At 43.3% G+C, this 14359-nt stretch overlaps 1 long non-coding RNA gene across 1 annotated transcript in view; it reads left to right on the forward strand.

The window, feature by feature from the left end:
- LOC119918326 overlaps window positions 1-14359 on the forward strand; it is a 60822-nt gene that overhangs the window by 32183 nt on the left and 14280 nt on the right. Inside the window, exon 2 of the long non-coding RNA XR_005447420.1 lies at window positions 4132-4219. This is a non-coding gene — a long non-coding RNA (uncharacterized LOC119918326). The remainder of the gene's footprint in view (window positions 1-4131; window positions 4220-14359) is intronic.

Consider the following 14359-nt stretch of genomic DNA (forward strand, 5'->3'; position numbering starts at 1 on the left):
TATATCTCTGAGTCTAAGGGCAATGGGAACAATGCTACCCCTGTGTCGCTCTGCATCCAAGGCAGGTTTGTCCCCTCTGTGTGGGAAACTAGCAGTCAGCAGTGGGCAGAGAGCAGAGATGGTTGTCTTTACATTGCTATTTAAATTAGAGCCCGACCGATACGGGGTTTTGGGGACCGATGCTGATATTAAAGTGAAAAAGAACCGATTTATGAGCTGATATTTAGATATAGAGAATGATTTGGATAGTAGACCCCTTTACTAACTAACTACACTTAGAACAGGCCGATATTGAAAGCTGGTATGTACTGTATGTGGGCTAAAAAACCTTTATCTAAATGAATTATGTTAATAATATAGATTACTGTCTCAAAAAGTGAATATGTGAATATGGAAGGTGCAACTTTTTCAGCCGTCTGTAAACAGAGAGCGTGAGAGAGAATAAGCATGTGTATTTCACTTTACTTTAAATGTAGCATATTCACATCTAGTTCATCCCTTTACCAGCACTCTTTAATTAATTCTAACCAAGCTACAAGAAACTATTTCTTAACCACCATCGTATAAATCATGCGTCTACATTACAGTGAGCTGCTGTTCAATGCATCTAAAACTGTCTACACCGAGGACCTGCAGCTTTGAGATTTCACTTGACTAACGTTATAACTATAATCAGAGCCATTACGGCTCTCACACAAAGAGGAGCTACAGGAAGCCGCGTTATTTTCTTGTTCAGTTCACGTTTATTTACATGTCTGCTCTGGTTTAATCATTTCAGACATGCCAACTAACTGCAGACAGGCGGCTGGCAGCTCATTAACGTTAGGGCTCCTCCACAGATAAACACGGCATTAGCTTTGTGGCTAATTTAGCAACAGGCAGCGTTAGCTGCTGTAACGTTACGTGATTTTAGAGAATATTTAGAAGTGATGAACTAGGGACAATTGAGGACCGTTCACTAGAACTGCCACACTTTAAAGTTTCAGATTAAATCTCCAGTTACTGTCAGCAGCTTTCAACGCCCAGCTACTGTAACGTTACACTGCTAGGAAGCCCCGAGAGTGCAGCAAAAAACAGGAGGGTTACCAAGTCATGAATGTTTTCAGGAGAGGAGAAGTGATTGGGGCTGTTTTATTATAATTATTTAAGTTATGTAATTAACGTGACAAAAGACCGACTCACTGCTAACACAGCACTGTGCGTGTTTCTACATGCAGAGTGCTGGCTTCACTCCGGTAGATTGCGGTCAGCTGTGGTTTTTGTGGTTTTGTGTTTTTTGTGGGAGCTGCAGCTGTGGGCAAACTATGCAACACCGATGACATGAGTGAAGGATCTGACTCTTATGTTTATTTTTTAATAGTCATATATCTGCTGTTTTAAACGGCCAATGCCGATTAAATGCAATTCGCTCATATTGGCCAATAATATTGGCCGGTCGAGAAATTGGTCGGGCTCTAATTTAAATCCAATCTGTCAGTACCTTACTGAGTGATTGATACTGGTTTAAAGTAGTCATTTTATGCAAATTTGCAGGTTCATAATCTTATTTAGGGGTTGCACCAGAACAGGTTTACATGGTTTAATTTTCAAAAAACACCATATTTTTGTCAGACTACACATTGCGGCAGCTCCTCTTTTCAACCTGTGTGTTGAACGCTTCGTTTTAGCTATGGAGTGATACATCTCACCTCTACAAGATTTTGATAGGAGTTGCACATGCGCAGTTCCTAGTTAAGGACTACTAGCCAGTCAGAAGCAGAGAAGGGCGGGCCCTGAAGAGCTGGTAAACACGGCTTCGGTTCAGCTGTACCTGTTCCCCTTACCAGCTTAGTAACATGGACTGGAGCAAGAGTTTCACAGTGGGGAGTTATTAATCTGTAACAAATGTATCTTTCATCTTTTACCCATAACAGGATCACGCCTCTCTCTCTCACTAATTCAACCACCTACGCCTCATTCAATTCTTCCAATCCAAACACCCGTGCTTCACTCATTCCATCCACCTGTGCCTCTCTAATCCAATCACCTGCACATACGTATATAAACCTGTATAACCCCTTTCTCTCCCGTTTCTCAGTTCTCACATCACTCCCCCCCAAAACCCTGTTTGTCAGCTCTTTCAGTGGGCTGCATGGTGGCCCGGTGGACAACACTGGTGCCTCAAAACAATAAGGTGCCCGGGTTCAGATCTCGCTCAGCCCGGGTTTTTCTGTGTGGAGTTTGCATGTTCTCTCCGTGGGTTTCTGCCAGGCGTGTGTGTGCCCGGTTTGTGACTGGCCTGTGAAAACACACACACACACACTGTATTGCGTTATACAGAAGCTCAAACAGTGCTTACTGCAATTCCCCTGAGCCCAGCTGCTTAGATTGCACTGCTTAGGGGAACTGCATACAAAACACTCCTTGGGCCTTTGAGGTCTTCCCACAGATTACTCAGCAGGTCACCATTATGTTGGCATTTGGCCATGAACCCTCAGTTGCCATTGTTAGCAGAGTGTAATCCTCCCGCTTCGTCCACAAGGGGGCGATGTTTCTGCATCTGCACTGAGAACTGAGCTTGGTTAAATGGAATTTATTCCATCGTCAGGTTGTCACTTAACAGAACCAGGCACTGTATAACAATGAAATGTGCTAGATGTGTTGATTGGCATATGGAATTAAGGGCATTACCAGTCCACGAATCAGGCTGCATCAGTGTTGCACTCAGGAGAACCACAGCAGCTGTCAGTAACGGAATGTATATGTGCCTGTAAACTCCCTTGTGACACTCCTGCAGGTGCTTTGGGAACATCATGCAGCACAAGGGAGGAACAGGAGCATTAGGCTGGTATGAAAAAAATGTTGAGCCAGAGGGGACAGAGATGAAAAGAATCCAGAGAAGATGAGCTGGACATGTTTGTTGTGCCAAATATATCCACACGTAAAGACACAGGGGCCCATTGTCCTGTGTTAACGTGCTGTTCCTGTCCTTCTGGTTAGCTTTGTGCGTCTGCTGCTGCTCCTCAATCAGACAAATCCCAGGGATCTGCAGGACCAAAGCGCAACCCTTAGTTGCGATGTGAGTGACTATATAGTCAGAGGACACGTGTTCCCTCATGTTGCATATAGGCAATTTGAGAGATTCTGCCTTCAAGATACGATTTGAAATAATATCAGACCACGACCCCACACCTCCATACATATAGGGGCACTGTGCCGATTTTGCATGCAGCCGTTCTGTTGGTCTATAGAAGCTTTGTCAAGTGTCATTTTCAATTCATTTTAGGCACCAAACAATTTGAAAAAAAAAAAAAATTGGATCAATTGATAATAAACATAATGCTGACTTGCAGCCCTAATACTACTGCCCTCTTGCCTCACAATCTTCATTTGAGTATGTTACGCAAAGGTATTGCAAAACCAGATCGGTTTATCCCCTTGTGAATGTGATATGTTGCGTGTACATAGTTGATATTCTGATATTTCATCATCTGTGCAAAATTGTGAATAATATTTTGCCCTGATTGTGTCACCAGAGGAAAGGTCTGGAGGGTACCTAAAAATACGCACATCCAAATTTCATGTTGTTGTTCAGTATGTTTGCCCTGGACCAAAGTACTGGAAAGACCTAACTGTCTAAGTGACATCCCTATGCCCTCCAAGCTGTTCAAAGTTCACTGTCAACACCATACTGTGCTCTGAGTAATGCTTTATCTCGTCGCATTGCCATCTTCAGCGTGCACTTATCCTGCACAGCTAGCATCGGTGCCTTTCTGAGCACCATAAACAGCAGCAGTGAGGAGAGGTCAGAGGTGATGATCCTATTCCCGTAAACAGAGACGGATCGTGTTAGAGAGACCATTGTGGGAATAGAGATCTGAGTAGAGATGGATTATTCTGTTAACGTGTTTACAGCAGGTGTGTGTGCGTTATTCGTGGCTTCGTTTGTCGCCTCATGAGTGTTTACTTGAATGCTGAATGGCATTTATGTAACGTCTCTCCCCTTATTACTTTTCTCCTCTGGGACTGTGAGGCTGGCTGGCAGGCTGCTGATCACTGAGGGCAGGCTGGAAAGAGATGCTGTCCATCTCACAGGGACTTCTTATGTAACCATCTGGTCTCTCTCTCTCTCTCTCTCTCTCTTTCCACCAGGCTTCACTGGAAGTTAATGTATGCTGCAGATGCCTATGGCCTTCAATTAAGCAAGCAGGACTGGAATGATGCACCCACCGGCAAAAAGGTCTGAATCCCTCTCCTTGTGTGTGTGTGTGTGTGTGTGTGTGTCCCTAAATAAGGACAAAACTGATGAATCTGCAAAGAACATCTCGTGATCATCTTTACAATTCTTGGAAAATCCAGATTGCAAGCACAAAGATCACATTAGGATTCAAGTTGAAGATGCTGTGTGTGTGTGTGTGTGTGTGTGTGTGTGTGTGTGTGTGTGTGTGTGTGTGTGTGTGTGTGTGTGTAGTTAATACTGCTTTGTGCCCTATGATCGTGTACCTGGCTGTGGAACGAGAAGAATGTGTGTGTGTGGGCGAGCAGCGTGATCCTACCTGTTGTGAAAGGCTGTGTGTATGTGAGTGTGTGTCGCCTTGTTTAGCTGACTTTGTGGGGTCAAAAAAATAGGATGTCACATACTTGTGGGGTCTTAGCAGCCCAAATTTTTGGACCCACACAAGTTTAAAGGTTGTTTGAGGGTTAAGACATGGTCTCAGGGTTAGGGTTACAATTAGGTTAGGGGTGTATATGTGTGCTCTTATTTACCCTGCCACTCCCTCTCGCTGTGAACTTTGCCTCCTAACCGCATTACGTTGCCTTTACAGCTTCATCTGGGTGTGTGTATATGTGTGGATTTTTTCCCTGCAGTCACATGACAGTGATGTATGCTGGCAGGCACACAAGCAGGATGGGAGGATAAAAAGGTTGAGAGATAAACGGAGGGAGAAGAGTGAAAGGAGGAAATGAGGAGAATGAGGTCTATTGTGTTGCATATGAGTTCTTGTTTTAGTAGGTGTTTTATATGATCTGAGGTGATAAAGCAAAGGAAGTGGTAAGAAAATGGCACAGGTTCAGATGCTTAATTTCTGTTGGTCTGTTGGTCAAGTCATCCATTAAGTGGTGAATCACACAATGACGCATGTGTCCCTGGTAGCTCCTTTACTCTTCTGCTTCATGCTAATGCATTAGCAAATATTGTATTAAAATATTTGAGTGTTTAACATTTGTAGCGATATAAATGGTAAAAATGTAGCGTGACAGCGCAAGAATAGAAAAGTCATAAAGTCAGTGAGTTGACACAGTAATGTTATTTATATCCATCTGAAGTTTGCTAACGTTAGCTAATATTAGCCACCGTAAGAATGTGGTCATACAAGACTGCAGCAGAAAAAAGTTTATTCAAATGGTTGTTGTTGTTTTTTTTATTTCAACTTTTAATTTGTGGGTGAAAGAAGAAGATTTTTTTATTTCCCCTTTAAAAGTATAGTCTCACTTTTAGACTATAATATCATTAACTTGCCTATAGCTGCTGCAGCCAAGCAAGCAGCAACCTCTGGATCTGAAAAGTGGAGCCGATGCTAAGAACTTTGACCCTCTCACAGTGTCTTTTCAGTTGAGTCCACTTCTTTTACACAGTCTATGTAGTCCAGTTTATTGCTGTGTCTCCCTTATTAGTGTAATTTGTAGAAGTCTTACTCCAGACATGACTGCATATGAATGAATAAATGAATGAATGAACGAATAAATTTAGTTTTGTTTCTTGTAACATGACCCTTCCTACTTTTAAGTTTCTAAAAATGCACTTTTATCAGAAAGTATACTGATTTTATCCGAGCTGCCTGTTTGTTTTATTGGCTTTTTATTTTCTTATTATTTTCTAATATGTCTTATTTTTATTTTGCCCCTCATATATTGTATCATTCACTGTGGTATTTCATTTAATCTTTCTCTGTGTGTCTCTGTGAAGCTCTTTGTACTTTGTTTTGATAAGTGCTCTATAGGAGACACACAGACACACCAACTGTATGTGTTGCGTTCGAACAAATTCACACTAACACATAATTTGTTCGATCTTGAGTTAGTGGCTTTCCACGTTTTTCAAGTTACAGTATTCAAAGAAAATCTTTAGCTACAGTGAGTATGAAGTTACTTTAAAGGACCATATAGAAGGGAATAATGGCAACATAATAGTTATGGTGAATATTTACTATTTCGCTGTGAATCTATAACTTGTCACTTGTTGAGGTGTCTTGAGTGTTTTCTTGGGAGATTTCAATTGCAATGAAAAATCAATACTTTTCCCACATGAGAAAGTGATTGAGGCAGAGAGTTAAATATTGTGAATGACAGCTTGGGATTATGGGTAAAAAGCTGGGACCATAAGGGTATCAGGTGACTTAAGACGAGGATGGACTGATGCAGAATTAGGTGAAGGTTCATGATAAGCATGAGAGTGGTATGACTCTCTCTCTCTCACACTCACACACACACACACACACACACACACACACACACACAAAGGGTTAGTTGTGACGCATGAAGAATATATTGTGTGGTCTGTGCATGGATGAGTGTGTGTTCAGGCAAATTGCCCCTTGGTGGTTTCCCACCATCGAAACCGAAGGCATCTCTCTGAATTCCTAATCTCTAACTCACTTCCTATTGTGAGCTAGCACCTGTCAAACACACACACACACACACACACACACACACACACACACACAAACACACACACATCAAAACCAAAGGCATGAGTTTTATGTTTTGTGTGTGTTTTCATGTAGTGCTCTGTGGTTTGAGGCTGAAGCAGTGACGTTTGTGAGCAATAACAACTACTGTGGAGCTCTCTCTCTCTCTATCACACACACACTCTCTCTCTTTCCCTCTCCCTCTCTCTCTCTCTGTCACACGCGCACTCTCTGAAAACACAGTTTCTTCTAAAAGTGCAGAAAAGCGCAGGCAGATAGATAGATTAGAGCGGTGGGAGGTGGTTCTGGTTGTTTCTTGCCTGTTGAGACAGAGCCGGTGTGACGACACATTTAATGGCGTTGCAGTATGAATGATGGTGCAACACACTTACATACACACTCATTAGTTTCCAGTGGCTGCGTGACGGACTCAGACATTGTCTGTTGAAGGGAAGAGGACAGACAGACTGAAGAAGCCTTGTGTTGAGTGGACCACAGACACAGTAGGCACCTTCCAATGTTTCTCTTGTGAGTGTTGATGTGTGTGTTGGGAGTTTGTGTGATTTATTGTTCTCTCAGCACTTTCTCTCAGTTTTTTTTCAATTTGTGACCAAAGTTTCCTCCCAACAGGTTACAGTGAAGACTTAAACTGTATGTATGATACACACAAAATAGGTAGCACGTTCTCATATGGCACCCTTTTATAATGGATTTATAAGTCATAACTAATTGCTTTATTATAACTGTAAAGCAGTTAGAGATCAATTATTAACCATTAATACGAACAGCTTAGTACCATATTATAATGTTGAAATTCATCCTCCCTTATGGTCCAAACTACCTTTGGTTTCAAGGTAATACTTTACAAATGATATTTTTAATGCTGTAACTTGTTACCAGGAAACACTTGTTTTTTGTGTAATAAGCCTTGATCATGGCTGCAAAATGCTAAACTAGCTGTTTTTAATTCTGTTTTTTAGTGTAATGGGAAAGAGGCTTACTGAGCACTTGGAAACACTTGTGGTAGTTCCTGTGAAATAACCAAGACTCGTACTCGTACTTGTACTTAAAGGTTCAGTGTGTAAGTTTTAGTGGCATCTATTGGTGAAGGTTGCAAATGGCAACCAGCTGCTCACAGTGCATTCACATGCTCCTTGGATCATCCCATTTCACGAGTTGTGAATTGGTTCTTCCGACTTCAGTGTATGTTCATGTGCTCATTAGTCAGAATGTCGAATCAACATGGACGCTACTACAATGATGTGTTGGAGTAGCATTATCAGAGCGTATAAACAACACGCAGACATCTAGTTCACTCTACATGGACAGCAAACTAACTGCTAAATAAAACCGCGTAAATAGAAATGGTTTATTCTAAGGTAATACAAATATAACAGTTCTTTATGTGAGGTCTTTATACACCACTGAATACATAGTTATGGATCTTATATTACATTTCTGTCAGTTGATCCTCCTTAATATTACACACTGAACCTTTAAATAAATAAATGAATGAGACTTTTACTTCCAGCACCAGAACACTTGAAATAGCTCCTCCCACTTTGCACATGTGGGTTACTTGTTGTGTTATTTGTCCAATCAACTCCTGTCTCATAACCATCTACAAATCATTCTTTTGAGGCTATAACCTGACAGAAAAGGGTAACGTAAAAGTGAAAAGGACCCCTGTTTTCAACTCTGTTCCCTCAGAGGTCAGCATTGTCAAGTTGCTTTGCCATTGGTCAGCACCATTCATTTGTCAATTTAACCAAAATTTAACTTGGATTTACTCCTGCAAATGAATCCACTGAAAAGAATTGATTTCATTCCAAAATGTCGCCGCTTTAAATGCTGATGGGTCCCGCCCTGAACTTTCCGCAAAGGGTTGCACACACACACACACACACACACACACACAGACATACACACAGTCTCCTTCGTAAACACACCCATGCACTTTCTTTCTCATACGCATTTTCTCAGCGCTCCTACCTGCCTTCTCTCACTCTCTGCCATCCAGACACACACATACTTCTTATTTATTTGCCTCTCATTTCTTTCTCGCTCACAAACACACACACACACACACACACACACACACACTGCTGACTCAGCACTTTGCTGCCCCACATTATGCTGGTGTTCCAGGAATCTGACCAGGTTTTGTGAATGGCTGGGACGGCTGGGCGTGGCACTGCTGTACCTTTGCCCTGCACTGCAACAACTTCACTTCATAAAGCTTTATCTCCACACACACACACACACACACACACACACACACACACACTGGCTGACAGGTAGGGGGTACATGGTTGTTGCGGGTTGTGTGTGTGTTAACCGGGGCCTCATTCTGTCAGAAGGTGAATCTCTGCGGGGGGTAAACTAGAGTTCGGCCTCATTAGCGAGGAACCTGCTCATCACTCAGGTCACACCTGTGCAATCTCTCTCTCTCTCTCTCTCTCTCTCTCTCTCTCTCTCTCTCTCTTTTACACCCCCCCCCCCCCCACACACACACACATACACACTTGTGATGGTTTGACCCAGCTGTGTTTGTGGCCATGGATCATGCTCTCTAATTGGAGACACAGCTCCTGTTATCCTGCTCTCACCAGCTCTGAGCAGCTGTATTTATGTTTACTGCCGTGACCCAGATACCTCCGCTACACGCCAGAGACAGATCACTGTGGTTGGTTGAAGGGATAGTTCTCCCTAAAAAAATTAAAGTTCAGTTTCATTTGTTTTTCTTGGAGTCTGATGTAGTTCCAGTGTGATTTGCTGATGTTTAGAGATATCAGATGGGGCTTTCCCCCATACTCTGGATCTCACTGGCGTCTATGTTTCATAGTGCTAAAAGGACAAATTTACATTTGGAAAATATAATCTAATCCTCAGATTTTAGTGTGAACATTTAAACTGAGAAATGCACCTGCCAGTTATCAGTGTCTTCACAAGAAGAAGTTCAAATTGGAGATCTGGGGTTCATACTGAGCAACAATTCACCATATATAGAGAGAAATATTGCTGAGTTTGTAAAATACAATTTATCGACTAATATGTGCTGTTCATCGACTCATAATGCTGTAGTGTATTGTAAGTGCAGATATGAATGTTGTATCAATCTTCTCAACAAGGCTGAAGCAGCAACAAGAAAGCGAATACTTGTATTTTGCCAAAATGTCCAAACTATACCTTTGACAAATGCTTATTTGATTTTGTTTCATTTCATTTTGAAAAGAGGCTGAAACTAGGCAGTATCCCTCCATCCATTATTTATTACTGCTTACCCTTAGAGAGTTGCTGGAGCCAATCGCTAGATGCCAGAGGCAGGGTACACCTGGACAAGTCTCCAGTCACCTAACCTGCACGTCTTTGGATTGTGGGAGGATGTACCCAGAGACTGCAACTCCTGACATGGAGAAAACTCTGTTTTGAAGTTTGTGGACGACACCTCCATCATCAGCCGGATTTCAAACAACGATACAGACTTCATATTGCGAGGAAATTCCTAATCTTGCAGACAGAGAACTACCTGCACCATTAGCAGAAACAAGGAGCGGATCATGGATTTTAGGAAAAAGGAGAAAAAGACACACACTCCTGTCAGTGGTGCTGAGGTGGAGCAGGTGAACAGTTTCATCATCACAGAGAACCTAACATGGTCATCTCACACCTCCACGCTGGTGAAGAAAAACCTCAAAAACGACTTTATTTCTTAAGGAGACTTAAGACGGTAAAATGATTGTGCCATTTTCTTTTACAGGAAGAACAATAGAAAGCCTCCTAAATGGAAACATCAAACTGCCATGGGATGTGCACGGCTCAGGACCGGAGGGCTCTGCAGCGGGTGATTAAAACTGCTCAGAAGATCATTGGTACCCATCTCCCGAGCATCAGTGATATCGGTGAGGTGAGGTGCTGCAGACCCCAAAGGATACTAAAGAACAGTACCCACCCAGCCACAGCCTATTCACCCTGCTGCCTTCTGGGAAGAGATGCAAAAGTATCTGCTTTCGTACCATCAGACTGCAGAGCAGCACTCTCAAAAGCACTGCACCACTCAAAATAGTTTATTTCTATTTATCTTGTAATTTTTGTATATGTCTTTTGCTTTTTGTAGCAGGAAGGGAACTACAAACTGCATGTCATTTTACAACCCTGTTATAATATGATGAATACATTTACCTGGAACTCAGAGAAAACCCACACAGGCCCAGGGTTCAAACCCAGAACCCTCTTGCTCTGAGGCAATAGCACTAACCACTGCATTGCTAGGCTGCCTTTTATTGACGTAATAGATTTTTTAACAGGTATACTGTCGCTGACCTCTGACCAGTGGGTGTGTTCAAAGTCAAGAGAGTACATTTCTTCTCATTATTGTGACAATCTGCAGGGGACACTGTGATTGATGATTGTGACTGTGATCAAGTCTGATAAGCCACAGGGCTGGAACCGTATTTGCTTTCCCACAATGCCTTGTGTGTACAGAGAGGAGGTGATGGTGGTGGTAGGGTAGGGGGATTGGGTTGGGGGTAGTCGGGAAGCGCGGCCACTCGGACAGAACCGCTCTTTGCCTCTGGCATCGCCATGGAGACGGGGGTTCTTTTTATAGAGTCACTTGGCTGCTCTCATTCTCCTGCTGTTTACCATTCAGTTCATATGTTGGAGGCTCCCGGAGCGCAATTTAGAGCGCAGAGGAACTGGGACCTACTGCGGAGCTCAATGGGCAGAGCAACACTGCCAGAGTTGTCTGTTCAATTCCGTGTATGGTATCTCCACTTTCTCCTGGTATTCCCTGTCATCCTTCGCCGTTGCTGGGCTCCTGTCCAGCTGCCTGGGAAAATAGAGCAGTCGGCATCACACACACACACACACACACACACAGTTGCCTTTGGGTGAAAAGTGTGTGTGCATTCGGCAGTCAAGGAAATGCTGACAGAGAAGCAGAAAGGGGGAAAGTGGAGCTTGGCTGAAAACACACACACGCCCAGAATGTCGCACACGTGTACCGTCACACAGACACGACATGCACACACATGCAACAGAGCAGTCCCGTAGTCCGCTGGCACGTGGGTGTGAGCTTCCTCCTCTTTGCTCACATTTTGAGACACACCCACTTTGTTTTGTAGGACGGGACACACACACGCAGGAAGAGAGAGAGAGAGAGAGTGAGTGAGAGAGGGGAGTGTGGAGCTCTGTGACTGTCAGGGCACAGCGAGAGGCAGGAACTACCACTACCACAACTGCTGAGTTGGAGGATGGTGTAAGATGGGACAAAGTAACAACAGACAGAGACATATTCTTCTGAGGAAACGGATGCTGACATGGTGGCCAAATTCTGAAGAAAAGGGAGGTGCTGCTCACAAATGTTAGTCATGAGGGAAAACTGGGAGGAGACCGGAGGAGAGGACAAGCAGACAGATGCAGACACACTCTCACCTACACACACCATGTACCGCACAGGAGACGGTGAGTAAAAAGGACTCCAGCAAGTACTCGTTTTTCTCAGGTTTATGTAATGTAGATCTGACGCTGTTAACGTTTGGCGTTTGGCTTGTTTAGAGGAGTGCGTATGCAAGTGGGTGGGTGCGTGGGTGTGCGTATGAGTGCTGACGACTGACCCATGCAGGAGCCACCCAGGTTTGTTTACCTGCCTGCGTGCTTTCCCACATGAACTCACGTCAGTGGAAGGTAACAGGATCCGGACAGCTCTGATCAACCTCTCCTGCCATAAGCAATTACCCTGCCATGACAAAACGCCAGGTAGACGGCACAGAGAGAGTCAGACAGTTGGAGGGTGTGTGTGTGTGTGTGTGTGTGTGTGTGTGTGTGTGTGTGTAGTGGTTGAGAGGAAAGGTGAAAGTCTCGGAGTTTGGACGAGATGCCAAATGCCGGTAGGGTGTGAAACATTTCCTGGTGTTTTTTTCCACTAGGAGATGAAGCTGGAGAGCAGGAATCAGGCATGTTAACACTCCAGCAATTACAGACTGTGCTTGACTCGTACAATTGGTGGCAACAGTCTGTTATTAACCAAATTCTAAACTTGAAACACTGTTATTGTCTTTGCATTTACCAAACAATCAACAAGGGAATTTCCACTGGCATTTAATTGAGCTCATCGCTGATCAATGGTGCATTCGTCTAATTGCCCAACCCTAATTCCTTTCCTCCACCTGCCTGTCAGTAGTAAGAGATCAGTAAGAGATCCGAGTTGAAAACATGTTTTCACCAAACCCAGCAACATTTGACACCTGACTATTAATAGATGTCAAAGGAGCACCCTTAACCCAAAGCCAGAGTTGTGACGCAAGCTTAATTTACATCATTTCCTGCATGGCTGCGGCCACGCCAAGCACTTTGTTTGAGTTGGAAGCTGCCGCGGAGAGCCCGTTTCACAGCGGGGTGTGTTTATGTGCTTGTGGTGGGTGTTAACGTGCTGTCAGAGAGCCTCTGACTCGACAGCTCTCAGGAGCATGAGCTGACCTCACACTGCTGTTTGATGTGTGTGTGTGTGTGTGTGTGTGTGTGTGTGGTCATAGTGATGCTTTTAATCAAAATGTCTTCTAGTTCTTGATGAGGCTGTAGAACAGACATCATTGTAAAATTCAGTCATGATAATGGAAAAACAATCTGATAGAACAGCGTCACTGGTTCCAATGCTGATCCTTGTTCAGCTCAAGTCCAGTCGTACTTGTTGACTGGCCAAGCCAACAGGGGTGTGATTATGTGGTTGCAAAGGCCATCCCTGAAATAAAATGAGGTTATGTTGCAGTTAGAGAAGAATGGCAATATGAATATGATTGGCACGCACTGTCAAAAAGCAGGCAGAACATGAAATGTGGGATGGGTTTCCAGTATAAGGTGCAGCTAGCAGGCTAATGTTTGCGTTGAAAATGAAACACCATCATACAAAAGATGAAGACTCTATCTCAGGGGTTTTAAGAATCTGAGATTATGGGCTTCCCCTCAGACAAAGCTTGGAAAAAGGCTCCCTCTCACCCCCTGTTACTTTACTTATTTTAAGTCACTCAATTCCTGGAAGGCTATGGGATCATGACCATGCTATATGATCAATCACCCAGCATGCTGTCAGTCCTTTATGGTACAAAACCAAAAGAAGGCGCTGTTCTTTCAACGCAAACTAAAATCCTTAACCGTAGAAGTAGACTTCCATTGTTACTAAAAAGTAGAAAAGTAGTCCTTACTTTGAGAAATGCCTAATAACACCTCTTTGAACCATGGTCTTATTTCTTGACACTAATGGGATAGAGCTATTATTACAGTCAATGTAGCTTAATGTAGCCTTCTAAAGCACATTCTAAAGTCATTTATAGATTTGGCAGGGCTTTGTCTCTCTTCTGCGTCCTTACACGCTTTGTTTAGAGTTTTCGTGACATATTGTGTTTTATAAATTGTTCAGTTGACTGAAGGATTCTGTCCATGCTGTCTGATATTGGGGCGGTTGTTTGTAACATTACTCTGTCATCACAGCCATGTTGCCATTGTTTTCTCCATGCCCCATCAGGGTCAGGGGGTCAAGACGTGACATAGCTTAGTAAACTCGCAGTTCCTGTTTCTGTGAAACAAGAGGCGGCCTTTTGTTTAGCTACACACCCTCACATCTTAATTTACACACACAGTTGTGACGTTTGACACCGGTGCAGGCTGCCACATCCTCAAATATGATACTCTCT

Source organism: Micropterus salmoides, unplaced genomic scaffold (assembly GCF_014851395.1).
Source record: "Micropterus salmoides isolate LMB-PRFRI ecotype aquatic unplaced genomic scaffold, ASM1485139v1 Ms_hic_scaffold_23, whole genome shotgun sequence".
NCBI lineage: Eukaryota > Metazoa > Chordata > Actinopteri > Centrarchiformes > Centrarchidae > Micropterus > Micropterus salmoides.